General features: G+C 37.0%; 1 protein-coding gene and 1 pseudogene across 1 annotated transcript in view; both read right to left on the bottom strand.

The window, feature by feature from the left end:
* Positions 1–11676, bottom strand: part of LOC141517116 (small ribosomal subunit protein eS19-like) — a 31997-nt pseudogene extending 20321 nt beyond the window's left edge.
* The window catches only part of NRG1 (neuregulin 1), an 887736-nt gene that overhangs the window by 774016 nt on the left and 85821 nt on the right, over positions 1–27899 (bottom strand). The gene's annotated exons all lie outside the window — the stretch shown is intronic.

Raw genomic sequence — 27899 nt, 5'->3', positions numbered from 1 at the left:
GGGAAAGAGAAAGTCTTAAAAATAAGGATGTGAAAGGGCAGTGAGGTGCAGTGATTGGAGTGCTAGGGACAGATTCCAAAGACCTTTTTTCCAATCTCTCCTCTGTGTGACCTTTTAATTTCTTTGGGTCTTGGACTTTCCTTGGTCTGAGTATGATGATCTCTAAAGAGACTTCAACTCTAACATACTATGATGCTCTAATCTTAGCTAGAGTTGAAATGGATTCCAAAGAGGCCCTGGATCCCCTGTCTCCCCCAACTCTTTTTCCATACATTTTCCTAAGTAGCCATCTGAACCTGGAAAAGCTCTGATTCTCCCAGTTGAGTACAGAGCCTTATTACTCCATCAATATTTGTTCAGGTCATCTGGCCCCAATTATCTCAGAGTCATCATGATGAGCAAGGCCATCTAATTTTGTTTCCAATGTTTGGCATTCTCTAGTTAATGAGATAACCACCTTTTCTGGATTCTGTCTCTTTTTATGTTCAAGCATAAATAATAACTGTTAAGATCCCATATCTGTATTATTTCTTTCTCTGTATAGTTCCAGGATTTCATTGTCATATTTGGAGAGGACATTGAGAGTCTTAGAAAAACACACCACCAAAGTCTCAGCAGTTCCACTTTCTCTCCAAATTTATACTGCAAGACTAGCTCACATTTCTTTCCCACATTCAGACCTAGAAAGATTGGGTGACCTGACAACAAGACATGGAAGAAAGGATAGCCAAAGAGCTGAAAAGTAGAATATTCTGAGGGCAGAGATAGTTTTGTGAATTTTCCTTTTTTTACTCAGGCCCTAGCACATTGAAGTGGAATGAAAATTCTATTTCCTATAAGTGCCTATAATATTTTTATTATTGTGAACTCCCATTTGGGAAACTATCGAGGAAGATGGCTATTTGCTCTGCAGCTTCAAACCTTTTAAAAAGTTGCTGAGATAACAAGAGATAAAATCAATCATATAGCCTCTGAGGGGCAGAAGTGGAATTGGAGCTCAAGTCTTTCTCACTCAGAGATCCATCCATTAATAAGTGTTTACTGAATTGCTGAGTTGAATTGAATGAATATACACTATTTTACAAATCAAGCAAGGGTGAGCTGTCAGCATTCTGATCAGATCCAAAAAATTTGGAAATGTAGTACCTCAATAGCACTCCACTCCTCAAGCCAGGAAAAATGTCACTTATACCTCTAGATCATCCTTCATCTTTTTCCTGTCACCTAAGAACCACTCTTCTCCAGTTTAAGAATATAGCAACAATTTCTTAATTGGTCTTACTGCCTCCAGTCTCTCATATTGATTCCTCTAAAAGCTGACAAATTGAAATTCCTAAAGCATAGGTCCATATGATTTACTCTACTGTTCAGAAATTTTAATATTTATTTCATTTTACTTATTCAAATTAATAAAAATGCCTTTTCTCTCCTCCAAAAGAAAAAATTAAAATGAAACTCTTGTAATAAATATACATAGTCAAGCAAAACAAATCCCCAATTTTACCATAAAAACACATGGATCACTAGGTATCTAGAGTACATCACCTCTCTCTCTTAGGAGGTAGGTAGCATACTTTATCATTAATCTTTTGTAATTATAGTTGCTCATCTGACTGATCAAACATCTTAAATCAGACAAAGATGTTTGTGTTTTATTTTGTTTTAATTTACTTTAGCAGCTTATTATTAGACTATATATATTTTATTATATAAAATAAGAATTCATTATTTGGGGAAAATGTGTTGGGAAAATTGGAAAATAGTATGGAAAATTGGAAAATAGTATGACAGAAATTGGACATATCTTACATCATTTGCAAAGATAAAGTCAAAAAAGATACATAGAGAAATTACTAAAAAATTTGAAGAATATGGAACATATTACTCATCTGACATAGATAGGCAAATAACATTAAAATAAAGAAGAGATAGAATACAGAGTGAAATATAAAATGGATAGTTTTGATTACATTAAATTCAAAAGTTTTTGTATAAATGTGGCCAGGATCAGAAGCAAATGAGAAAAGTGGGGTGGAGGGAGAGATTTTTAGGCAGTTTCTCAAATAAAGATCTCATATCTCAAATATATAAAGAACTTTGTCAAATCTATAAGAATATGAGTCATTCTCCAAATGAGAGTCAAAAGATATGAACCAGCAGTATTTCAATGAAGAAATTAATGCATTTACAATCAATTTAAATTATTACTGGCTAGAGAAATGCAAATTAAAACAACCTTGAGATATCACTTAATACATGCCAGCTTGGCTGAAATGAATGAAGGGAAAAGCAACAAATGTTGGAGAGGATGTTGAAAAATGGGAACACCACTTCATTGTTGGTGGAATTGTAAACTGATTGATCATTTAAAGAACAATAGGGAATTATGCCCCAAAGGTGATTAAAGTGCCTAAATCTTTTGACTCAGCAATACCATTACCGGTCTATTTCTAAAAAGGATTAGGAAAAAAGGAAAAGAACTTATATAGCCTAAAATATTTATAGTAGCTCTTTTTTCTGGTGACAAGGAACTAGAAATTGCAGGAATACCCAACAATTATAGAATAACTGAACAAACTCTGGTATTTGATTTTGATGCAATACTACTGTGCTATAAGAGACAATTAGTTCAATGATCATAGAAAATATGGATAGAGTTGCAGAAAATAAAGAAAGACAAGGTTAACAGAACCAAGAGAACATTCTATACAGTAACAGCAACTTTGATTGATTAAGTAATTTTGATTATAATACCCAAATTAGCTACAAAAGTCTTATGAGGATAAAAGCTTATCTGTATCCAGAGAAAGAAGTGATAAATAGAAGTATGCATAGAATGATCATATTGACATACATATATATATATATATATATATATATATATATATATATATATATATATATATATATATTTGCATCTAATGATAGACCTCTCTGGGGAGGGAAGAAAGGGCTAAAAAGAAATTTACATAACTTTATTATATATTTAAAAGAAATAGCAAGTTGCACATAAGAGTTGCAATTTCATGTGGAATCATCTTTTTTTTAGTCATACTGTTATGAAAATGCTTGTTTTATTCCATGAAATAAAAATAAAATGAACAAGACTTTTTAAAAAATCCCTTCACAACTTGAAAAGAAAAAGTTGTCTTTACTATGTTGTTGCTGTTGTCTAAATTGTCCTCCTGGTTCTGCACCCTTCATTCTGCATTCACATGTCTTTCCAGATTTCTCTGAAATTGTCCCATTCTTCATTTTCATGGCAAAATAACATTTTTCATATTCATAAAATGTAATTTGTCTGGCCATTCCACAACTGATGGACACCCTTCTAGTAAATAATTTTTTGCCATCATAATAAAAGAGCTGCTAAAAATATTTTTGTACATATGGGTCTTCTTCCTCTCTCTTTGATCTCTTTTCAGAAACAAAACAGTTACTAGTATCCCTGGATCAAAGAACATACACAGTTTAGTTTCCAATTGATTTCCACAACAGCTGGACCAATTCGCAACCATACCTCTAGCACATGAGTAGTACTGTTTTTCCACAGCTCCTTCAACTAGCTGTCACTTTCCTCATCCACTATGCCAATCTTCTTTATATGAACTGGAACCTCAGATTTGCCTTAGTTCTCTATTTATTAGCAATTTGGAAATAAATAGAGATAGAGATAGAGATAGAGATAGAGATAGAGACAGAGACAGAGACAGAGACAGAGACAGAGAGATAGAGATAGAGACATAGAGATAGAGACAGATGAGATAGAGATAGAGATAGAGATAGAGATAGAGATAGAGATAGAGATAGAGATAGAGACAGAGATAGAGATAGAGATAGAGATGAGATAGAGATAGAGATGATATAGATATCTTGCTAACTTGGATTTATCCCTTTTAGAACTGTCCACATCCTTTGATCATTTATCAATTAGGAATTTATCATTTTTCTTATAAATTTAAATCAATTCTTTACATATCATAGAAATAAGATTTTTCTTGGAGAAACTTAACTGCAAATATTTTTCCAGTTACATATTTTCCTTCTATGTTTATCTCTAATGGTTTTATTTATGCAATTAAAAAAATAAAAATATGTGACCAAAATTATCCAATTTATTTTACATGATCTTCTGTATATATTTTTGATTATAGATTCAGACTCTAGATCTGACTGAAATTTTCCTCTTTGCTCCTTTAATTTGTTATGCTATTCCCTTTTATCTGTAAGTCATATATGCATTTGGAGTTCATATTGGTTAAAATGTTGTCAAAATCTAATTCCTTCCAGTTTACTTTCTACTTTTCCCACTCCCCCCCGCCCCCACCACAAACAGTGAGTTCTCACCTCAGGTCTTTGGGTTAATCAACCTAGGCTACTACATTCATTTGCTTTGCCCAAAGCATATAGTTTTACCATATGATATACCAAATCTATACAACTGGTCATCCTTTATATTTCTCAACCACAATCAAATTGTCCTGTCTCTTACTGCTTCATTATGACTTAAGATCTGGTACTTCTTTCTTCCTTTTTTCCATCACTTCCCCAGAAATTTTTGGCCTTTTATTCCTTCCAATGAATTTCATTCAATATTAATAGATCTATGTAATAATAATTTTGTGGTTGTATTTTGATGGCATTGAATAAGTAAATTAAATGAGGCAGTATGGCCATTTTTATTCTCTTAGTTCAGAATGAATGAAAATGAAATGAAAATGAAAATGAAATGAAAATGAAAATGAAAAATTCTCCAATTATTTGTCTATATTTTTGTAAAATGTTTTGTAGTTGTGCTCATATAATTACTGCATATGTCTTGATAGGCTTCCAAGTACATTTTTTTCCATTGTGTAATTATTTTGGATGAACTTTCTCTTTCTATCTTGCCCTCTTGGCTTTTGTTGGTAATAAACAGAAACATTCATGATTTAGGTGAAATTATATTATATTTTGCAAGTCTTCTAAAGTTATTAACTGATTCTTTAAGTAAATCATCGTATGTATCAATCATTGTCTCTTCTTTACCTCCATTTATTTCCTTTATTTTCTTGATTATCTTACTGTGATAGCTGACATTTTTAATATTATATCAGTAGTGGTATGTAGTAGTGATGACCACGGACCTCCTTGTTTTACCCCCGATCTTAACAGAAAGCTCTCTAATTAATCCCCTTTATTTATAATGCAAGATATTAATGTTAAATGGATATTATTTAGCATATTGAGAAAAAGTACTTAATCCCTAGGTCCCTAATGTCTCCCTGAATCATAATTACTATGCTTTCTAGTATTTTTTTTAACAAAAATAAGCTTTGTATTCTCAAAAGCTTTTGCTGTCTCTATTGATATAATTTTATAATTTTTGCAGTTCCTTTTATCAATATGGTCCATCTTGTTAAAGGCTTTCCTAATATTGAACCAAACCTGCATTCCTAGAACAAATCCAAGATACCCATAAAAGGTCATTTTTGATAAGTTGACCTGCATAGGATCAGGAAGCCTTCTTCCTATACATTTACTTCAGCAAAAAACCCCAAATCACACTAGACCAAATCATCCTCAAGTCATAAAATAAGAAACTAAAGTAAGCAAAAGCAAATAATACAAAAAACATGTGCTATTGAAACAGTTTTATACACCTAGAAGAAAACAAAAGGAAGCAGCAAAGTATTAAAAGTAATATGTGGGTGTTATTATGGGCCATTTTTTTTAAAAATGCCTCTACGTGTGTTTGGCTTTGTACATAGAAATGCTCAAGCTGGGGAGAAGGTGCTAACTTCACAATATATTTTTAAAATAAAGCCTTTTTAAAAGGGCTTCTTTTTCTTCTTTTGCATTTCGGTTACCCCCTCTTCTCTTTGGTATTTTAAAAATCTTCCTCAGTTTTCTCTGAAGTCCATATTTCTAGATTGTTTTTCCCCCTTATGAATTCTATACTAGAGTCAAACTGTTCTAGAAGATGTTCTCCCAAAATTCCATTCCACAGGCATTTTCATATCTTTGGAGTGCCCTCATCTTCCTAAAATGTGTTTCCCTTCTCCTCTCTTTCCCATAGAACTGAGAACTCTATTCAAGGCTTGGGTCAAGTGACTCCTCCTTTAAAAGATCTTTCCTGATTCATCCCCTTGTTAATGTGAGCCCTAGGGAATGTGCTATTCTTACATGTGTCTTTCTAGTAGAATGTAAGCTACCTGAGAGATGGGACTGCCTGGCTTTTGTCTTTTTGTGCCCAATACCAAACCCCAGACCCCAGGATACAGTAGGTAATTAATGAATAGAATGGTTGATTCTAGATATAATTCTATCAAACAGTTCTCTTGTGGCATGATCCCTCCTCATTTTCCCAGTCACCCTCAGTAAAACATTCTCTAATTCATCAAAGTCTTTCTTACACCGTGCTGTCTAGAACTGAAAACAATCAATACTCAAGGTGTAGTCAGATCTATCACTTCCCTCATTCTAATATCTTGATCTTGGGGCTGCCATATCACATGATTCATTCATGATGAACTGGGAATCCATTAACACCCCCGGATCTTCTCACAAACTGGCTGGTCCCTCCAGATTCTGTGGTCATCCTGTGCTAATCTCTGTTAATTAGCTGCTGCTTAATGCAGGCAAATGGGGAAGCCATTTTCCAATCTACACCACATTTAAAAATAATTGTTCATTAAGCTCTTGTCTTCTGCTTCACATTTCCCCCTCTTCCTTTATGATGTCCTTCCCCAAGAGAATGGGCTCTGTATGGGAGGACTTAAGATATCCACACTGGGCAGAGTCTCTATCAGTTGCAGGCAGGCACATGTGAAATTCAGACTTCTTTCATTTCATTCCAGGATATGTTCTTTTAAAGGAAGTCAAACACCTACTCCTTACATTTTGAAAAATGACTTGAATGGACATGTCACTAGAAGATTTTTTTGCAATAAAATTATAAGACTCTTGAGTGAGTTCTGTTTAGAACTGATATCTGGTCATACATGACTTTCATTTTTTATGTATAGCAGCAGATCTAGAACAAGAAAAGACCTCAGAGACCATACAATCAAGGCATCTAGGAAGCATAATGGATAGTGCCCAGATAGGATATCAAGGAGATAAGAGTCCAAATCCTGATTCAGTCTTAAAAGAGGTAATAATAACAGGGAGCATTTATTTATATAATACTTTAATATTTTCACAGTGGAGGCAGCTGAATTCACCGGGGCAACCTGAGTTCACTGAAGAATGGTGGTACCTTAGATAGTAATGGAAAAGTTTTGAAAACAGATGAATTTTTTTGGACATGTTGAGTCTGAGATATGTGCAGGATATCCCATTGAAAATGTCTGATTGGCAGGTGGTGATAGAGGATGAAGTTTAGGAAGAAGAATAAGTTTTGATGTAGAAAGGCAGATATGGGGGGGGAGGGAGACAGAAATCTGAGAATCTTTTTCCTAAATAAGGTAACTTAACCTATGGGCACTAATGGGTCACCAATGAATGATTGGAGATTGATATGAGTCATTTCAGTACCAACTATCTGTGGACAGTCATCAAAGCAAAGGTCAAAACATATCAAAGCATAAGGAAAAACAGAGATGAGAAGAGGGCAGTGTCTGCAACTGTGACAGCTTCAATCTGTATGATTCAGACCACACATCAGAAATAAAAACTGGGAAATGGAAAAAAGGTGAGGATCTTGACCTTGATTATCAGCATCTCCTGCAAAATTTAACAGATGAAAGCAGTGACCATGAGAAAAGAAGTCAAAAGGAGCCCAGAAACTATCTTAACCCAGACAACAATCTTTGTCACTTGAAGAGATAAGGCAAACAATAGCAGTAGAAGTTTAAAATAGAAACTCATCTGGGAAGCACTATGAAGGAGGGTGGTCAAAGGTTACAACCAGCCGATGAAAAATTTGACCTAAGATCCAACTGCACTATATCATTCCAAGAATAGTCATAAGTAAAACTTCCAGAAGGGCAGCAAATAGATACAAAATGGAAGAGATTTGTCAACATTTCTAGAATCATCTGTTTTCATTAACAATGATATGAACTCTAATACCTCAGGCCCTTAGACAATGAAGTTGCAATGAGAAGGTGAAGTAGAGAAAAGAGATATGAAAAAAGAAAAAATACTAATCAACCATTGATTTGATTTCCAGAATGCCAACTTTTGCCAGGCATATACAAACATTACTTCATTCAATTCTCTTTTTTTGCAAGGCAAACACACAGCTAGGTAATTAAGAGTCTGGGACCGGATTTGAACCCAGGTACTCCTGACTCCAGGGTCGGAGCTTTATCCACTGTGTCACCTAGCCACCCCACTTAATTCAATTCTTACAACAATCCTGTGAGGTAAGTGCTATAACTATTCCCCTCTTACAGTTGAGGAAGCTGAAGCAAACAAAGGTGGAGTAACTTGCCCAAGGTCATACAACTAAGAAGCACCTGAAACCCAGAAAAGTAGATCCCAAAGAAAAAAGGGTCCATCATGTCCAAAGAAAATTGAGGGTAAACCTGCAGCTGGGGCATGGCAGCAATGTTTACAAAATCAGAACTGAACCCAGAATGAGAATAGTTTCCCAGTCAATTTCTCAAACTCCTGGAAATCTAATCATGGACTCCTTAGGGGTCCAAAGACCCCAGATTAAGAATCCTTTGTTTAGGGAAACCCTTCATTTTTCAGCACATTTTTCAGTCCTCTCTGACCATCTTTGCATAACCCAAGTGCCAGGTTGCAATTTCTGTTCTCCTCTTTTCATTCCTAGGTATAGTTTACAGCTCCTTCCTTCCCTCAGACCCAGATGAAATGTGGCTTCTTAAAATCTAGCATCTCAGCATGGCCATGAATGCACATTTATTTTGTGTAGCCATTATATAAGGAGGGCTAAATCCTCCCCAATGTTTTCTCGAGCTCCCCTAGAGAGTTATTATAGTCTTAGAAACTAAATTACTTGCAATTGTGGGCTAAGAAAAATGTACCTTTGGGCCAGCTGCCTGCCTGGGAAGCTGTGAAACATTTGATGTGCTAGGCTTGAGAACAGCTACGTTACACCAGTGCCCCTAAGGGAACATGTTAGCCTCAGATCAAGAGGCCCGTGAGCTCATACATTTATGCATTTATACAATTTTTGAGAGTTTCCAAGTCTCCATTCCTATTAGAAACATCAGGTTCTCCCGCCAACATGTCCAAATGGAGTTTTGTTTCCATTGGCTCAGGGAAAACAAACATCCATCTTAGGGCCGTTAAGGTGCCAGCATTTCTGGAAATGCTTTCACCTAATACTTCCCTGGGAAAACATAGTCTAATAAAATGTTAGCTTAAGACATTCGTTGTTTTGCTGGTTTTACCAAAGTACAGTCATAGTGGTCACAATTCTGCTATGGCAAAATTGAAAGTTGGGAGGAAGGATGAATTTTCATTTCCAAGGTCATTATATATGCTCACTGACATTAAGGTCAATGTATTCAAAGACTAGTTGCCACCAGCCAAAAGGCATCTTTAGCCTCCCCATGATGGCAGGGTGCTAAGGATCATGGAATTTCAGGATCTCAGGAAAAAATCACACCTGCAAATGACCCAAAAGGCAGTGGAAAGATGCTCAGCAGGTTTAATCATGGGTCCACTGATATCCCATTGGAGTCTGGAGGTCAAATAATCCTCACTGGAACATTTAGGAAAGGATGTGGACGGGATGACAAGTGTGCAAAAATGATACACAGAGGAAAAACAGCTGTAGAGGGAGGGAGCGCCTATGATGACAAGATCACAAATCCATTGGCATTTCATTAAAATTCTGACTTTCAAGCATCCTTTATGGAAGATTTCTGGAAAGCCTTGAATGAGAGTCCCAGAAGATAAGAAGCAGTGGACAGGAAGAACATCATTTACGTAGATGGAGGGAGCCATAATGATATCATAACAGAAGCATGAAAAGAGGGAAGCAACATATAGCTTCACTGCAATGTAGACCATGATTCTGGCTTAAAAATTTATCAAGTTCTCTAGTCATGTTTCTAGATTAAGTAGGTAGAAGATATAATTAAATGACATTCATTACAAAATGTTACAACTGGAAGGAAACAAGAGTTCATTTCTACTTTTACAGATGGGGAAAATAAACTGAGAGAGACATGATGACTAGAAATAATGTATCCCAGCCTGGGAATCAGGAATGCTGCTCCAGTTTCAGTTTCACCATTTATTAGCTGTATGACTTTGGGCAAGCACTATGTCTCCAAATCTCAGCAGCCCCCATTCTCAATTTAGTGAAGATGATAGCTGAGCTCTCCTCCACCTTTAAAGCTATCATCCCTAATATCAAGAGTTTATGGCAGAGCTAAAAAATATCAAATGCTGAGGTTGATTGAGCCAAGACAGGTGATATCAGGATAATAAAGATGTCCTGGTTCTAATATCATCATCTGTAGCATCGATTAAGTGATAGTTCATGGACCTTTGAGAAGCAATATGGCATAACCAGAAAAAAAAACAAACCAACCATGATGTGATGCCATAATGACCTAACTCTCACATATAATAGCTGTGTGATCATGGCCAACTCAATTAACTTCTCTGCCTCTACACCTCTAGTGAGAGGGGCTACCAATCTTCATTAAGGGAGAGCATTTAATCATGAAGAATTCCTAAAATAGAGGAAAACACAGTTTCAAATCAAAAAGAAAAAAAAAGTTGGTCCTTTGTGAATTGAAAATTGTAACTAAGTTGATAAATTGAGAACTGGTTGAATAAGTTGGGATTTATGAATATAATAGAATAAAAATGATGAGCAGGTGGATTTCAGAAAAACCTGGGAAGATTTACATAAACTGATCCAAAGTAAAGTGAGGAGAATCAGGAAAATATCATACATAGTAACAGCAACATTGTGAGATGATCATCTATGATTGACTTATCTCCTCTCAGCAGTACAAAGGTCTAATGTTATCCTCATCCAGACAATGAATTGATAGAGTCTGAATATGAATCAAAGAACATTTTCTACTTTCTTTGGGGATTTTTTTGGCTTGTTTTTATTCTTTTGATTTGTTTCTTGGTTTACAACATGAGTAACATGGAAAAATATTTTACATGATTGAACATGTATAATCTATATCAAATTGCTTATCATCTTAGGAAAGGGAAATGGAGAAGAGGGAGAAAATTTAGAACCCCAAACTTTTCTTTTTTTAGGAAGAGCAAGGCACTTATTAATGAATCTGATGTTGTCTGTCCTAATGTGGCAGCTGCCACCTGTCCAGCAATTCTGTACAGGTCTCTGTCCCTGAGGTGTAAGTTTCCAGCCCCCATCCTGGTTCTTCTCCACTATCTTGAGGCCTTGCAAGGCTTGCAGGAACCTCTGAGCCATGCTTTTGAAGCCTCTGCTGAAGTGACTGGGCATGACCCCATTGTGCTGGTACCTCCTGTAGATCTTGGTCATGGACCTGACCCCAGGCCCGCCTTGGAGGTACAGATGGCAGGCAGTGAAGGTGGCCCAGGTGTAGAACCAGTTCTCATCATAGGGTGCCAGCTCCTTGTGTTTGGCCAGTTTGACAATGTCCATCCATTCAGGGATTTTCAGCTTCCCTGACTTTTTCAGAAAGATGTCCAGGGCCTGGAAGAATTCCTGCTGCTTCTCACTCTTCACTGTGACTCCAAGCATCATGCAGGATCCATGTAGCCAGCCAGGGAACCCAAAATTTTTTAATTTTTTTTGTTTTGGAGGATTTTTTTGCAAAGTAATGGGGTTAAATGATTTGCCCAAGGTCACACAGCTAAGTAATTATTAGTCAAATTTGAATTCAAATCCTCCTGACTCCAGGACCAGTGCTTTAGCTACTATGCCATCTACTATGCCATCAAAACAAATGAATGCTGAAAATTGTCTTTACATGAAATTTTAAAAAATGCTATTTTTAAAGTTGGTCCTTTGCAAGAAATTATACAAGAAAAATGAGTTACAAATTTTATTCTTCAAAAACTCAATATAGCCCAAGTGCAAGTAAAATTAAGAAATATAAATGATTAATGTTGGAAAGGTATACCAACTAGAGCACATCCATTACCAATTCATGCTTCAAGGGGCCATGATATCAATGGCAAATTTACTTGTCTTTCCTTTCACTGCTGTACAGCATAAACCCTTATACCTTTAGGAAATGGTTCCAGTGACTATTTAGGGCTAAATATTCCATTTCCCAATTTAGGGATGACCATCTGTGAATATAACTTTCCTGGTCCCCAGGTAACACAAATAATATCCTTCCCCTAGGGATCCTTTGCAAAGTGTTCCTAGCTTGGCCATCACTGACAGAGTTTGTTTTTTTCTGACATAGCCTCTGAGAATTCAAGGTCAACTCTGAACCCTAAGGAGTCATTTTGATATACAAGGGCACAGAACAAAAGAAATTACTATGTGAAGGAGGCAGATCAATTGCCTAGAGGAACAGAGAGAGGAATTAAGAACTCTGTGTTTCTGGCAAAGGACTCATCTCTAAAATATACAGAGAATTGAATCAAATTTATAAAAAAAGACAAGCCGTTCCCCAATAGACAAATGATCAAATGATATGCAAAGGCAATTTACAGATGAGGAAATCAAAGCAATCCATAATCATATGAAAAACTGCTCTAAATCACTAATTATTAGAGAAATGCAAATTAAAACATCTCTGAGGTACCACCTCACACCTCTCAGATGGCCAATATGACCAGAAAGGACAATGATCAATGTTGGAAGGGATATGGGAAATCTGGGACACTAATACATTGTTGGTGGAGCCATGAACTCATCCAGCCTTTCTGGAGAGCAATTTGGAATTATGCCCAAAGGTGCAATACAAATTTGCATACCCTTTGATCTAGCAATACCACTACTGGGTCTATACCCTAAAGAGATGATGAAAAGGATAAAAACATCACCTGTACAAAAAATGTTCATAGCAGCTCTGTTTGTGCTGTAAAAGAAATGGAAACTGAGGGAATGGCCACCAATTGGGGAATGGCTTAACAAACTGTGGTATATGTGTGTGATGGAACACCATTGTTCTATTAGAAACCAGGAGGGATGGGAATTCAGGGAAGCCTGGAAGGATTTGCATGAACTGATGCTGAGTGAGATGAGCAGAACCAGAAGAACACTGTACACCCTAACAGCAATATGGGGGTGATGATCAAACTTGATGGACTCGCTCATACCAATAGGGAAATCTTAATGGATTTGCTCATACAACAGGGTATGAGGCACAATTTGGGGGTATCTGTGATGGAGAATGCATCTGTATCCTTAGAAAGAATTGTGAAGTTTGAACAAAGACCAAGGATTATTACCATTAATTTTTTTAGGGTTTTTTTTTGCAAGGCAAATGGGGTTAAGTGGCTTGCCCAAGGCCACACAGCTAGGTAATTATTAAGTGTCTGAGACCGGATTTGAACCCAGGTATTCCTGACTCCAAGGCTGGTGCTTTATCCACTATGCCACCTAGCCACCCCCATTAATTTTTTTTTAAAAAGTTGGTTTATTATATAATTCTGCTATATCTCATACTCTATGTTTCCTCCTTAAGGATATGATTTCTCTCTCATCACATTCAACTTAGATCAATGCATACTATGGGAATGATATAAAGACTAGCAAACTGCCTTCTGTGGGGGGAGGGAAGCAAGATTGGGGGGGAATTGTAAAACTCAGAATAAATAAGAGCTTTCTAAAATTAAAAAAAGAACTGTGTTCAAATCCCACCTCATTCAATAATCATCTGACCCTGGACAGCTCTACCAACATCTCTAGTCCGAATTTCCACATCTGTAGTACAGACCTACCCAGATTATTGTATTGCTCTATTGGGATAATATATGTAATATGCCAGTGATTCTATGAGCTCTGCAATGTGACTATTCCCTCCAAAGATACAGATTGCCTTCCATCCATGCTTGCCCATATGAGACATCTCAATTCCCATCCTCATATAAATTTACTATGGAGAGAGAGCACCCATAAGAGGGTATCCTTTCCCACATGTTCAGGGATAACAAAGATGCACAACAGCTGTATATCAATTGTCCCAAGAAACTTTAAGTTGTATCTAAGCAGCAGTTACTATCAGTCCTTACATACAGCTGATACTTTACAGAGCCTTCTCAATTTTTGTTGGATAGAAATATAGAATGAGTTCTGCATATTATACCCAGAAATGGCATTGAAAAAGGATGAAAATTTCTATCTGTCTCCCTTCAATTCAAGTTCATTTGCTGTAGGAGGTGGCCTTTCTGAAGCATTGAGCTTAGAATCCCTTCTAGTGAAAGTAAGGCAATGTGTTCCTTTGCTGGTCTAGCCTTGAGTCCCAAAGCACAGGCTCTGAATATAATTGGGATAAATGAGGCTCAGTTTCAGCATCCTAGACCAAAGTGGCACAAAGCTCCAACATTCAACTGGAACTGATGAATGTTCCCACATCTGGCTGCCTCACAGAAACATTTTATGTTTTGAATTTGTGCTAGCGCCTTCTCACAAACTGGTCTGACCATTGTCTCAGGATCATCCCAAACTGTACTCTGAGTGACCAATACCATCTTATTCACATGATACAAACACATCTCCTATTTTCTAGCCTGGACAAAATTTGTATTGGGAGACAAGGTTTTTGTAATAAGAGAATCTGAGCTTCTCTTGGGGTCACATGTAAGCTACATGAAAAGTACTCATCAATCAAACAACCAAGAAGCATTGATAGTGCCCCAACTAGATGCCAGATCCAGAGGGTCCAAAGACAACAGTCCCTGGAGTAGAGAATACTTAGAGGCACAAGAAAAATAAACAGCACATGATTTGAGAGGAGGGAACTGGTAACTAGTGAAGATCAAGAAAGTAGACTCTGATGTTTGAACTGAGCCTTGAAGAAAATTAGTTATTTTGTATTCTAACTTGAAAACAAAACATAAACTGTGTTTGGGAAATCTGGTAAGAGCTTCCCTGCCATACTACAGGGTGTGGCTCCTCTCTCTGCCCCTTGACAGTCTTCAGCAATTGCTAGGGCCAAAACATTCATCTTCCTATGGCTCCCATAATATCACAGATCTCAAGTTGGAAGAGCCATCTAGAGGACAGATCACTTCTTTTGACAGATTGGGAAACTGAAATCCAGAAAAGTAGGATGAGCCAGCCATGCTATCAAAGCTCCTAAACAAGAGGGGCTGGACTCTAGACCAGTTGTTCTATGCACTACACCATGCTGGGTCTCCATACTTGCTAAGCTCATCATAGTCTATCAACGGCCACATTATTCTCTAAAGCATCAGGTGAGATCTTCAAAGCATGATATTTCTGTGCCCTTGCACTGACTACCAACAAAGTTTGGGATGTTCACCTTCTTTATCTCCCCCTTTTGGCTGCCCAGGCTTCCTTCAAGACTCAGCTCAAAACCCAATTCCTGCCAACTGACATGTTATTCTTCTCTCAGGTTAATTTCCATCTGCTTGATATCTCTCACTAGAAGGTAATTAAAAATAATAATAGTTGTTGTCCCTCATACTCAAAGATGTCCAAAATCACAACTTGATATAGGGGTCAATGTTCAGTGTGATTCAGTCTGACTATGATAGAAAAGACCACTATTAGCTTAGGAAACTGTACCAAAAGGTGGGCACAAATTGTCCACATGAACTTTAGGAGAAATAACAAAGCAACAGCACCAACAAGAATAAGAAGTATTTGTATCATACCTACCATGGACTAAGTACTTTACAACTATTCTCTCATTTGAACATTGTAACATTCCTGAGAGGTAGATACTATCATTATTTCAACTCTACAGTTGAAAAAACTGAGAGAAACAGAAGTTAAGTGACTTGTCCAAAGACACCTAGCTATAAATAATCATTTGAACTCAGCCTTCCTGGTTCCAAGTCTTGTGCTCTGTTCACTGCTCCATCTAGCATTCCTTGAGGTCAGGAATAGGTTATTTTCACTTATTTTCACTAGTGCTTTGTTCACTGTGGATTATAGGCTTATGGATTGAGCATATCTTCCAGTAGAGGGTAGAACCACCATCTTCTATAACAAATGCAAATATCTTACTGAAGGACACAATCCTCTTCCTTTTTTTAGGTTTTTGCAAGGCAAATGGGTTAAGTGGCTTGCCCAAGGCCACACAGCTAGGCAATTATTAAGTGTCTGAGAACTGATTTGAACCCAGATCCTCCTGACTCCAAGGCCGGTGCTCTATCCACTGCACCACCTAGCCACCCCCACAATCCTCTTCAATCTGCTCATACCTCAAAACTGGATCCCAGCTGTGAACTCATCCAACCTTTCTGGAGAGAAATTTGGAATTGCACCAAAAGGGCAATAAAAATGTGCATACCTTTTGATCCAGCAATATCACTACTCTGAAGAGATTATGGAAAAGGGTAAAAACATCACTTGTACAAAAATAGTTATAGCAGCCCTGATTGTGGTGGCAAAGAATTGGAAATTGAGTGAATGTACATCAATTGGAGAATGGCTGAACCAATTGTGGTATATATATTAGGGAACACTATTGTTCTATTAGAAATCAGGAGGGATGGGAATTCAGGGAAGCCTGGAAGGATGTGCATGAACTGATGCTGAGTGAGATGAGTAGAACCAGAAGAACATGGTACATCCTAACTGCAACATGGGATTGATTATCAATCTTGATGGACTCACTCATTCCATCAGTGCAACAATCAGGGACAATTTTGGGGTATCTGCACTGGAGAATACCATCTGTTTCCAGAGAAAGAATTATGGAGTTTAAACAAAAATCAAAGACTATTACCTTTAATTTTTTTTTAAAAAAGGTATCTTGTAATTTTGCTCTCTTATATTTTATTTTTTTCTTAAGGATATGATTTCTCTCTCAACACATTCAATTTTTTTTATTTTAGTTGGAGTTTTTTTGGCAAGGCAGTGGAATTAAGTGACTTGCCCAAGGTCACACAGCTAGGTAATTATTAAGTTTATAAGAGATCTGAATGCAGGTCCTCCTGACTCCAAGGCATTATGTAATTTTGCTATCTCTTATACTTTCTTTTTCTTCCTTAAGGATATAATTTCTCTCATCACATTCAGCTTAGATCAATGTATAGCATGGAAATAATGTAAAGACTAATAGACTGCCTTCTGTGAGGGGGGAGGAAAGCAAGATTAGGGGGAAAAATTGAAAAATTCAAAATAAATAAAATTTTTCTTTTATTAAAAAAAACTATATCCCAAATTAAAGTGATGCTGCCCTAGGACTTGAGGGAAAATCTAACTTGTACATGACTCTTATCCTAACTACAAGGTCAGTATGCTGACCGCCCCCCCCAGCCTCTGGTGCCTTCTCCCTGCTCAGCTGTTCCTGGAGGTCTTGCCAAGGAGGTAGCAAAAATAGGTGTTCAATGGTAGGAGCACCAGCCCACCAAAACCTGTCTGCTTCTCTGATTCCAAGCAGAAAGGATAGTTTCCAGGGCTTTAGTTGTTATTATTACCTCTCTGCCATCACAATGAGAGCTTATCTTTAGCATAGTAAAATTTTTAAATCACTTTCCACATAACAACTTCCTATTCACTTCCCATGATGTCTTCCTCTACCTCATATCAGCTATAAAGAGAGGTGGTTATATTTGTTGGTTTTGTTGTTTAGTTAAATGGAGAAGTTTTATTCAATAAATATAACCTGGCAAATTTCTAAAAAATATTCACTGACAGTTGTACAATGAGCAAATTTTGTTGACAATGTACAGAAAACTTTAAAAATAATTTCATTACATAATCACAGCATCTGAGGGCCAAAATTTGAACTCCGTATTGCTACAATGTCCAGCTCTATAAACTTCATTTCCTCAACTCTAAAATCAGGGGGTTGGCCTAGAAGGCATCCTACAAGTAGAAGGAGCCTTGACTTTCCACTTCCAACAAACCATGGTTGGCTCCTTATACATTATTCTCCAAGTTGCAATTTGCAATCCCAACACATGTTTTCATGTTATTCATTGCTACTCCTTGTTTTTCTGCTGAATGCAAAGACATGGGCTAGTAGGTTTTGGGGGAGGTAGAAGTTAAACAAGACACAGTCCCAACCTTGGTGATGTCCAGGCTAAGATCCAAACACACATAACCATAATCCACCACAATTCCAAACTAAGGAGTTCCAAAGAGGGGAATAGAAAAAGGAAGTGAATAAACCAAGGCACCTATGTGCTTACCTTGAAATATTTCCCTTGGAGATTCTGTCAGTTCTTCCTAGGACTTCCAGTAGGACTCTCCTCTCCTCCCTCCAAGTTCATGGCAGTGGAGGCATGTGCTTTCTTAAGTGAGTCTCAATCTGGAGGTCCTTGGCACACTTTTTCTTTCATTGAGCACAATAGGTCCACTACTAGAGGTCCTGAGAAAGGCATGTTTTCAGTCTTAGCAACTACCTTGAGAGTTCAAGGGTTCTGGCTTTCTGGGCCAGTCTCCTCTGACCAATGGGATACGCTTCCTGTGACTACACCATTTGTCAGAAAAGAGGACTAAGGATAGGGGTATCCTGAACCTGAGTAGACGAAAAAGAGCCAAAACTGGCTGCCCAAGAAATTTTGAATTGTGGGTTGCTGGGAAACTGCATGCTGAGTATATGTGAATGAATACCTGTTGAGTTGTCCCAAAGAAATGTCCTTAATACAAAATAGGAGACAACTATTTAAAATGTTTATCAGTGTGCAAAATGAGACTTTTTGTTTCAAGAATATCTTTTGTGATTTTTTTTCTATATCAATTTTGTACAGTGAGTATCTTTTCTAAAAAGGAGCCTCTTAATCCCTTTTGGAAACCTTAGAAATGATTCACTGTTAGGCTTTGTTTAGAGACTTTCCCTGGAGTTCTTCCCTGGGGAGAGGGAAAAAAACAAGTTGGAGACTGTGAGAAAAACCTGATCTTTTGGGGGGAGGGGTCAGGCCACCCCCAGAAAACTCCAGGCTTCCTAAAAGCCAAGAGCAGGACCAATAGATAGAAAGGGGGCCCCTGGGTCCAGGGTAACCATGGTAATCCTCTCTATTCATTAGTCTATTCAATCTCTAATTGCTTCTAATCAGCCAAGGTTTTTGAAAGGGGACCTTTCTCATCTGGGCAATTTATGTCAAAACTAAAAGAATCATCTTGAAGCCTGGATCTGGCTCATAACCACAGCAGCCTACCTTATTTGGAACAAGCAAACATTTGGAAGAAAAAGAAAAAAGTGCCACAAGGTGAGGAGGAGGAGAAAAAGGACAGAAAGAGAGGCAGGGAGATAATTATTTAACTTTCATTTTATTTATGCCTTAGATATTTCCATTGGCACACAAAATCATTTTCCCAACAGACACCAGAAACCGTATTCCTTTCTTTTCCAAGGTTAGACTCTCAATTGCTTGTAGAATTGCAACACATTGGTTACAAATTCCACTGTAAGGTACCTTTCACCTTGGTGGAAATCCTGGCTACCTAGATTTTGACTGGTTATTTTATCATAAAACTAATCATTTCATCTGCCATGCAAAACATAAATTGGATGCTGTTGAGGGATAGCGCAGTTCTTTAAAGGTGATGGGGAAAATTGAGATTATATTTGCTTCTTAGCAGGAAGGTTGGTTAACAGATTGAATCCAAAATAAGAGATGAAATAAAAGTTACTCCTATTAGGATTTAAAATGCTTATTTGTAATTCTCACAGGACAGAGGAATGCTATTGGTAGGGAGGGTTGGAGAGCTCAGCCCAGCAAGAACTGTCACTACTTTTGAAAATGAAATTTGTCCAGGCTAGCCTACCTGCAGATAATGTGATTGCACTGTTTTCACATCCTAATTAGTTTATACTCTTGCTAATGAACTTAAACTGAGGCCTAAGCAGTGTGATCTCATAGCATAAAAGTGTGTTAATTATTATTGTTCATACTTAAACTGTCTCTTCATGGACCACACTTTGGAAGTCATTGTATCATATGTATACATTAATTTAGAATAATCCTGATTCTGTCTTCAGCAGGTTTACAGACCTTGATTAAGATTCTACAGTGTACCAATCTGTTGTTTCTTCAGAATTGGTGCCCTCGGGGACAGCTAGGTGACACAGTGGATAGAGCACTGACCCTGGAGTCAGGTTGATTGAATTCAAATCCAGCCTCCAACATGTAATACTTAGCTAAGTGATCTTGGGTTAGTCACTTAACCCCATAGTCTTGCAAAATCAAAACAAAAACAAACAAAAACAAAAAAAAAACTGAAATAGCTCCCTCAAGACATTCCAAAACAATGCTTGCCTCTAACTGCTATCCTGGGTAAATGAGTGATTTCATGGCTGAAATGCTGGATTTAGAACCAGAAAGCCCTGAGTCCAGTTCCTCCCTCAAATACATATTAGCTGTGTGATACTGGGCAAATCCCAATGTCTATAAGCCTAAATTTCATCATATATAAAATAAAGCTAATAACAGTCCTCTAGATGGAGTAACAATGAGAATGAAATAAGATAAACCATGTAAAATGTACTACCTATATGCTATTTTTAGTATTCTTATTAAAAAAGGGAATCAGAATTCAAGATATCATGGAGGAACTTCAGAAGAAATCTGTCTCATGGGGGTAAAAGTGAAGTATAGCCTAGCATAGATGAGAGAGTTGGAAAGCCAACAGGAGGCTCTTGGCCACATTGCAGATCAGGTCTGGTCTCAGCAAGCTAGTGGTGCAGCAGTCCAACTGTGAGGGTCCCAAACCCAGCTCAGAAGACAAAGTCCAAGTCAGTCCAATGCTGATACAATAGGTAGGACTAGTTTGGCTTAGTAAAGCATGGGCAACCCAATTGGCAAGCAGTAAGCCAGGGACCAGATCCCAGCATTCAGCATAAAAAATTTTGGACTATACTCCCTGTGTCCCTGGAGCAGAGCTCAACTATCAAAATGAGCAAAAAAAAAAAAAAAGCAACAACCATAGACAGTTACTATTCAGAGAGGGTCAATAAATATACCATCTCAAAAGAGGAAAACAGTGACAAAAGGTTTACAATGGAGATTTTTGAATTGGTCTCAAATCTAAAAAGAAATGAGAGTCATGCAGGAGAATCATGAAAAGTTAACTGAAAAAATCATCTTTAAAAATAAAATTGGTCAAATAGAAAAAGGAATCAATTGCTTTACAAGTAAAAAATGACTAACTGGAAAATGAATGCAACCTATTAAAAAGTAAAATTGAACAACTGGAAAAGGAAACACAAAAACTAACTGAAGAAAGTACAACTCTAAAAATTAGAAATGGAATAATGGAAATGAATTACTCTGTAAGACACCAACATTCCATTAAACAAAACCAGAAGGCTGAAAACATAGAGGAAAATGTAGATCCAGGAAAGATAATTTATAAATTATTGTTCAACCTGAAAGTCATGATCAGAAAAAGAACCTGTAAATATCATGCAGAAAATGATCACGGAAAATTGCCCTAATATTCTAGAATAAGAAGATAAAAATCTTGAAAGAATCCAGTGATCACTCCTGGAAAGAGCTAGCAAATTAAAAACTTCAAGGAATATTGTAGTCAAATTTCTGAATTCTCAGCTAAAGTAGAATATACTGTAAGCTTTCAAAAAGAAGCAATTTAAATACCAAGGAGCTACAGTCAGGATTATCAACTTCAATATCAAAGGATCAAAGGGCCTGGAATATGATATTTCAGAAGGTAAAGGATCTTGGATTACAACCAAGAATCAACTATCTTCAAAATTCAGCATATTCTTTCAGGTGAAAAGATGGACTTTCAATGAAATAGAGGACTTTCAATTACAGACCTGAACAGAAAAGTTTGATCTTCAAATAGAAGATTCAAGAGATATATAAAAAAGTAAACAGAAAAGGGGCAGCTAGATGGCACAGTGGGAATCAGGAGGACCTGAGTTCAAATCCAGCCTCAGACAATTAATAATTGCCTAGCTATGTGACCTTGGGAAAATCACTTAACCCCATCACCTTAAATGAAAAAGTAAACAAATAGAAAAAATTATGTCAATAAGACTAAGAAAAAGATCTTAGTTAATAAGACTAAATAGGAAGATAATACCCATACTAATGAGAATTTTATTTCTCTTTGGCCAGTTGAAAGAACATAATTATACAGAGGGTGTGGGTATTTCTACTGGGACAAATGGAGGTAGAGTATTCTGTCAGAAAGTGTAGATATAAATTGATTATGATATGATATGCTCATGACTCTTGAGAATTGTATTTCTATCAGGATGGTTGAAAGGAGCATACTTTGATGGAGGGTGTAGGTATAAGATGGCTATGAAACAATTAAAACTTGAAAAAATATTATACTGGAAAAAGAAGGTGGAAACATATGAGGATAATTAGCACTACAAGAAGAGGCACAAAAGATCTCCTATACTAGAGGGAAAGTAGGGACAGGATAAACACTGAGTAAATCTTACTTTCAATATATTTAGCTCAAAAAGGGAATGATGCACATTCTCAAATGGGTTTAGACATTTATCATAATTTACAGGGAAGTTAGAGAGGGAACAGGGGAAAGGACAGTGTGGGGCAAACAGTAGTCAAATGCAAAACATTGATGAGGAGGAATAAAGGGAAAGAAAAAAAGTACAAATAGGGATAATGGAGGGAAAGAATAAGTTTTTGCACAATAAAACCAATGCAACCCAACATAGAAGAAATGCAAAAAACTAGGAAACAATTTTCATAGCTTTATTTCTCTAAGAAATAATGAGTGGACAGACTATAGAAAAGTCTGGAAAGACTTGCATGAACTAATGCTGAGTAAAGTGAGTAGAACCAGGAGACCATTGGACACATTAACATAATAATGTTTGCCCTTCATTTTTTGAAAAAGAATATGACATTAGAGAGATGATGCCATGACAAGCACATGAATTGAATTTGAGTGAGGGGGCGCTGTGCTAAGTCACCAGCCTCACTTTTTCCTCCACAGTCATCTGGGTCCAGTGGCCAGATATGGATCAGGATGACTGGAGATGGCCCTGGATTCAGGGAAATCATGGTTCAGTGACTAGCCCAAGGTCACACAGTTAATAAGTGGCAAGTGTCTGAGGTCAGATTCGAACTGCCATCCTCCTAAATCTAAGAACAGTGCTCTATTCACTACATCAACCCCTTGCATATTAACAGCAACATTGTGAGATGATCAACTATGATGGATACAGCTTCTCTCAACAGTTCAGTGATCAAGGACAGCCCTGAGAGAATTGCTAAGGAAAATGCCATTCACCTCCAGAGAAAAAATACAGAACAAAGCATACTGTCTTCACTTTTTAAAACTTCTTTTGTTTCTTTCTCTCTCATGATCTCCCCTCCTTAGTTCAATACTGCTTTCATGGCATGTTTAATATAGAAATAACCTAAAGATGACTGTACATGTAAAACCTATATCAGATTGTTCACTGTCATAGAGAGAGGGAGGGTAGAAAAATGTGGAATTCAAAGACTATCAAAGGGATGAATGTTGAAAATTATCTTTGCATATAATTGGGGAAAAAAAGAAAGAAGAGAGCAAGGGACGGGGAAATCAGGCATTTTAAGAAGGAATATTTAGTGAAAATTGAGAATCTTAAAAGTCACAGCAGTAAGTGCTAAAGTAGATTTGCATTCCATTTCCTTTCTCTATAAATAGTGGGTCAAGTGACCTTTTATTACCAAAATAAATGACATTTATCAGAGAAAGGTTAAGGTATGTTTCAGGAACTTTGCCAAAAGCATAGTGTATGCTAAAATAAGGTAGGTTGTGGAAAGGCTTAAAAGCCAGGCAGTGGAGTTTGACCATTACTAGGCAGACAATAAAAGTCCCTGAAGATGCCTGAGCAGAGTGATCTGATAAAATCTCTGGATAACGAAGATGATTGACAAGGTTAGAGACCTGGCAAGATCTGCCAAAAGGTTATTGTGAGAATCTAGGTAGGTAATAAATATGAAAGAAGCTCTTTTGTTGCTTGAGGGTTGAAAGTGAGGGGTAGAAAGCATTAAGCAAAATGAGCCTATTTTATTTTTCATCATCAAACATATGACTTCAGCACCACCACAAAGGTGGAGCTGTCCATGGTGAAACCCAAAAATCAGCATCACGTTCCATAAAGGAAATGGTTCTAATCTAAATTATCATGAACCTAGGATAAAACCCCATTTCAGTAGCCAGGATTCCAGATCTCCTTCATGCTGAGAATGATGTACCCAGCTGTAGATGAAACCCAGCCCAATAGTAACACCTGCGAGCTTGCAGATGTCAAGAGCAAACTCTAATGGAAGCCTTTGCAAAAGCAGCCTGGTTTTCCAGGGGAACAGTCTGGGACAAGTTGAATACAAACCTAGGGCATGGGCTTTTTATCTTTCCAATCTCCACTGTGTAGCACAGATGCTTAATGCATAACTGTTGACTTGAACAGAATTGATTTTCATTAACCACAGATTTAGAGCAGACCATTGGTATACTCTAGAACAGTCTCCATCTTACAGGCATATGCCATAACATTTTAGAAGCAGCTAGATGGAACAGTGAATAGATGTTTCAAACCTACCACATACACTTACTCATGGTAAATCATTTAGATGCTTTCTGTCTGTTTTCTCATATGCAAAATGAGTATAATAGTACTTACCTCCTAGATTTGTAGCAACAATCAAATTAGTTAACATAAAAATGCTTGCAACACTTAAAGTACTACATAAAATCTTGGCTTCTTATCATCATCATCATTATCATCATTAAAATTGGAGCCCAGAAAAGTCATAGATGATAGGTCTAATGTTGAAAGGGAGTTCAGAGGCCATGTCTAGGCTAAGCTCTTTACTTAAAATGTGAGGATAATGAGGGGGTCAGAGCAGTCAAATGATTTACCCAAGTTCATTCAGGTTCTAAGATACAGAAATGGAATTTTAACTCAGGTCTTTTGATTAGAAGGCACAACACTTTATATTCAGATTATCGAGTCCCATGAGCTTCATCTGATTCTGTTCCCTCAATATCAAAATGTTTACTCTTCTAGCATTCTTGCCAAACTCCAGGGAGATTGCTTAAGGGTAATCAACCAGGGAAAACAGTCCATGGTAGAAAATATGAAGATACTTTTTCTTCTGTATTTTCTCTGCTATATTTATAATTCTAAGTAATTGGATGAAATCTCAAGCTGTGTATAATTAAAACAATTGTGATGAAGTACTGCCATCTCCCCCAAATATTATACTGTATCATGCAGGAAATTTAGTGATGGAATGCAAAGATGAAAATCTCCATTTCAGAATTGACCAGAATCATTATTAATAACTCATTTGTGATTAAGATTCCATTTCTGGACTTTCATTTTTCTTGGCCTCCATGTTTGGATTAGTTCTTCTAAAAATGAATAGGAGTTGGGAATTGAATGCTGAAAGAGATAAATTCTCAGCAATGGGGGATGTGGGTCTCATGTTTTCTCTCTGCTGTCTCCTGCCATACATGGAATAAGAAAGGCATTTGGGGAAAAAGGGGTTTGTCTTTAATAAGCTATTTAACATTATTATTCATATATCACCATATGGTGTGCAAAGGGCTTTATTTATAGAATCTCATTTGATTCCCATGACAACCCTGGGAAATAGGTGATGCTCTTATTTTCATTTTACAGGAGAGGAAACTGAGGCTAAGAGAGCTTAAGGGTCTTGCTCAGGATCATACTATTAAGTGCTTGAGGAAAAATTTGAATTAAAACCTTTCTAACTATGGTACTATGCCACCTAGCTGCCTTTAAATCAAGTTAGTGCCCATTAGCTTATGATATAAGACAATTGATGATCCATTCAGATAAACCTTTTTATGAACTTTGGTTTGCATTTAGATCTGACTTTCTTTTAAATTTAGGTAAACAGAAGCTTTCCAAAGATTCAAACAATGTTCAGGCATGTACAATAATGGCAATAAAATGAGAAGCAGTCTATTACAAAGAGAAGGGGAAGAAATTGGGGGGGTGGGATCTTAATCTTCCATTTTATATCAGGATTTGACCTCATTGCTGTTCTTCCAAGATGACCTGCTGTCTCTTGGTTGCAAGCATTTTCATTGGCTGTAAGGCATTTCAATTGTTTGATCCCCCACTGTCTGGAATAGTTTTCTTCCTCATCTCTACTTTCTGGCTTCCTTCAAAATCCAGATAAAAAGCCCATATTCTACAGAAAGTCTTTCCCTGGCTCTCTTAATTCTAGTCTCTTCCCTCTATTAATTATTTCCCATTTACTTTGTCATTTTTGGCACATAGTCTTTGGGCAAGTCACTTAACCCTGATGGCCTCTCATCTAGGGCAGTCTCCAGTCATCCTGTTTCATATCTGGCCACTGGACCCAGATGGCTCTGGAGGAGAAAGTGAGGCTATTGTTTTAGCACAGCATGCCCCTCATTCAAATTCAATTCATGTGCTTGTCATGGCATCACCTCCCTGATGTCATGGTCTTCTTCAAAAATGAAGAACAAACATTTTTATTATTATGCCAACATTAAATTTGGAGCTCCTTAAGGGAGGGACTGTCTTTGACCTTTCATTCTAAGCCCTTAGACTTAATAGAACTCTTAATACCATGGAGTAGCACCTACATAACGATAACAGTAACAAATTATTCAAAGAAAATTTTAGAGAAAATTTAGAAAAAATTTTAGAAAAAAATTAGAGAAAATTCTGTGATGTCAGAAGCTGAGACACAAATGGGGGGAATAGAGAGATATAGAGGGAACAGGGACATAGCTTGATATCATAGAAAGTCAGTTGAACTTGATGCAAAAACCCTAGATATGAATATTGAATCAGTCACTTTATGACCCTGGTCAAGTCATTTAACTTCCCAAGGTCCCAGTTTCCTCATTTGTAAAATAGTGCTATTGATTTATAAAGTGCCCTGAAGCTTGTAGTCTATGATGATGCAGCCTAAAAAGAAGCAAGAAACCACAATTAAAAATAAATTCAGTAGAAAGAGCACTAGGATCAGAGAAGCTGGATCCCAATCCTGCTTCTAACAGTGAATATTGTGTCTTTGGTCCAATCTCATGAGCCTCAGTTTCCTCATAAAAGTCATAGATTTGATAGCCTCAAAAATTCCTTATAGCTTTAAAACTCAAATAATTAGCCTACAATAAATTCATAAATTACTGTATTATAGAGATTATACCACTGCTATATGTGATATATTATATTGCATATTAACAGAAATATATTAATGTATTATATTAGTAGCAGCAAGATGGCACAGTGAGTAGAATTCTGGGCCTGAAGTCAGTAGGACCTGAGTTCAAATCCAGCCTCAGACACTTGGACAAGTCATTTTTTCCTGACTTTCTCACACCCAAGGCTATCTTCAGTTGTCCTGATTCATACCTAGCCACTGGACCTAGTTGGCTCTGTAGAAGGAAGTGAGGCTGAGGATTTAGCACAGTACACCCCCCCCAAATTAAATCCAATTCACATCTTGTGTTGACATTACCTCCCTGACATCATGGTCTTCTTTGAAGAACGTTCTTCTTGGAGAACAAAGGACAAACGTATTATATTATGCTATTATGTTATCTATTTTTTATTATTTTTATTTTTATTTTTGTACAAATGATAGTTTTATACATTATTAAAATATTCTTGTTTAAGAGTAAACATAATTCCCCCTCCCCAAAAAAATGTATAGATCCTCATGAGCAATAAAGTAAAAAAGAAAAAATTAAAATTAATAATAATAATAATAATGGAAGCTAGGTGTCACAGTGGACAGAGCACTGGCCCTGGAGTCAGGAGCACCCGCGCCCTAATCCGGCCCCAAACACCCAACAACCACCCAGCTGTGTGACTCTAGGCAAGTCACCCCAACCCCATTACCCTACAAAAACCAAATAAAATAATAATAATAATAATAAT

Source organism: Macrotis lagotis, chromosome 3, assembly GCF_037893015.1.
Source record: "Macrotis lagotis isolate mMagLag1 chromosome 3, bilby.v1.9.chrom.fasta, whole genome shotgun sequence".
In the NCBI taxonomy this organism is placed as follows: Eukaryota; Metazoa; Chordata; class Mammalia; order Peramelemorphia; family Peramelidae; genus Macrotis; species Macrotis lagotis.
This window is presented reverse-complemented; position numbering and strand designations above follow the sequence as displayed.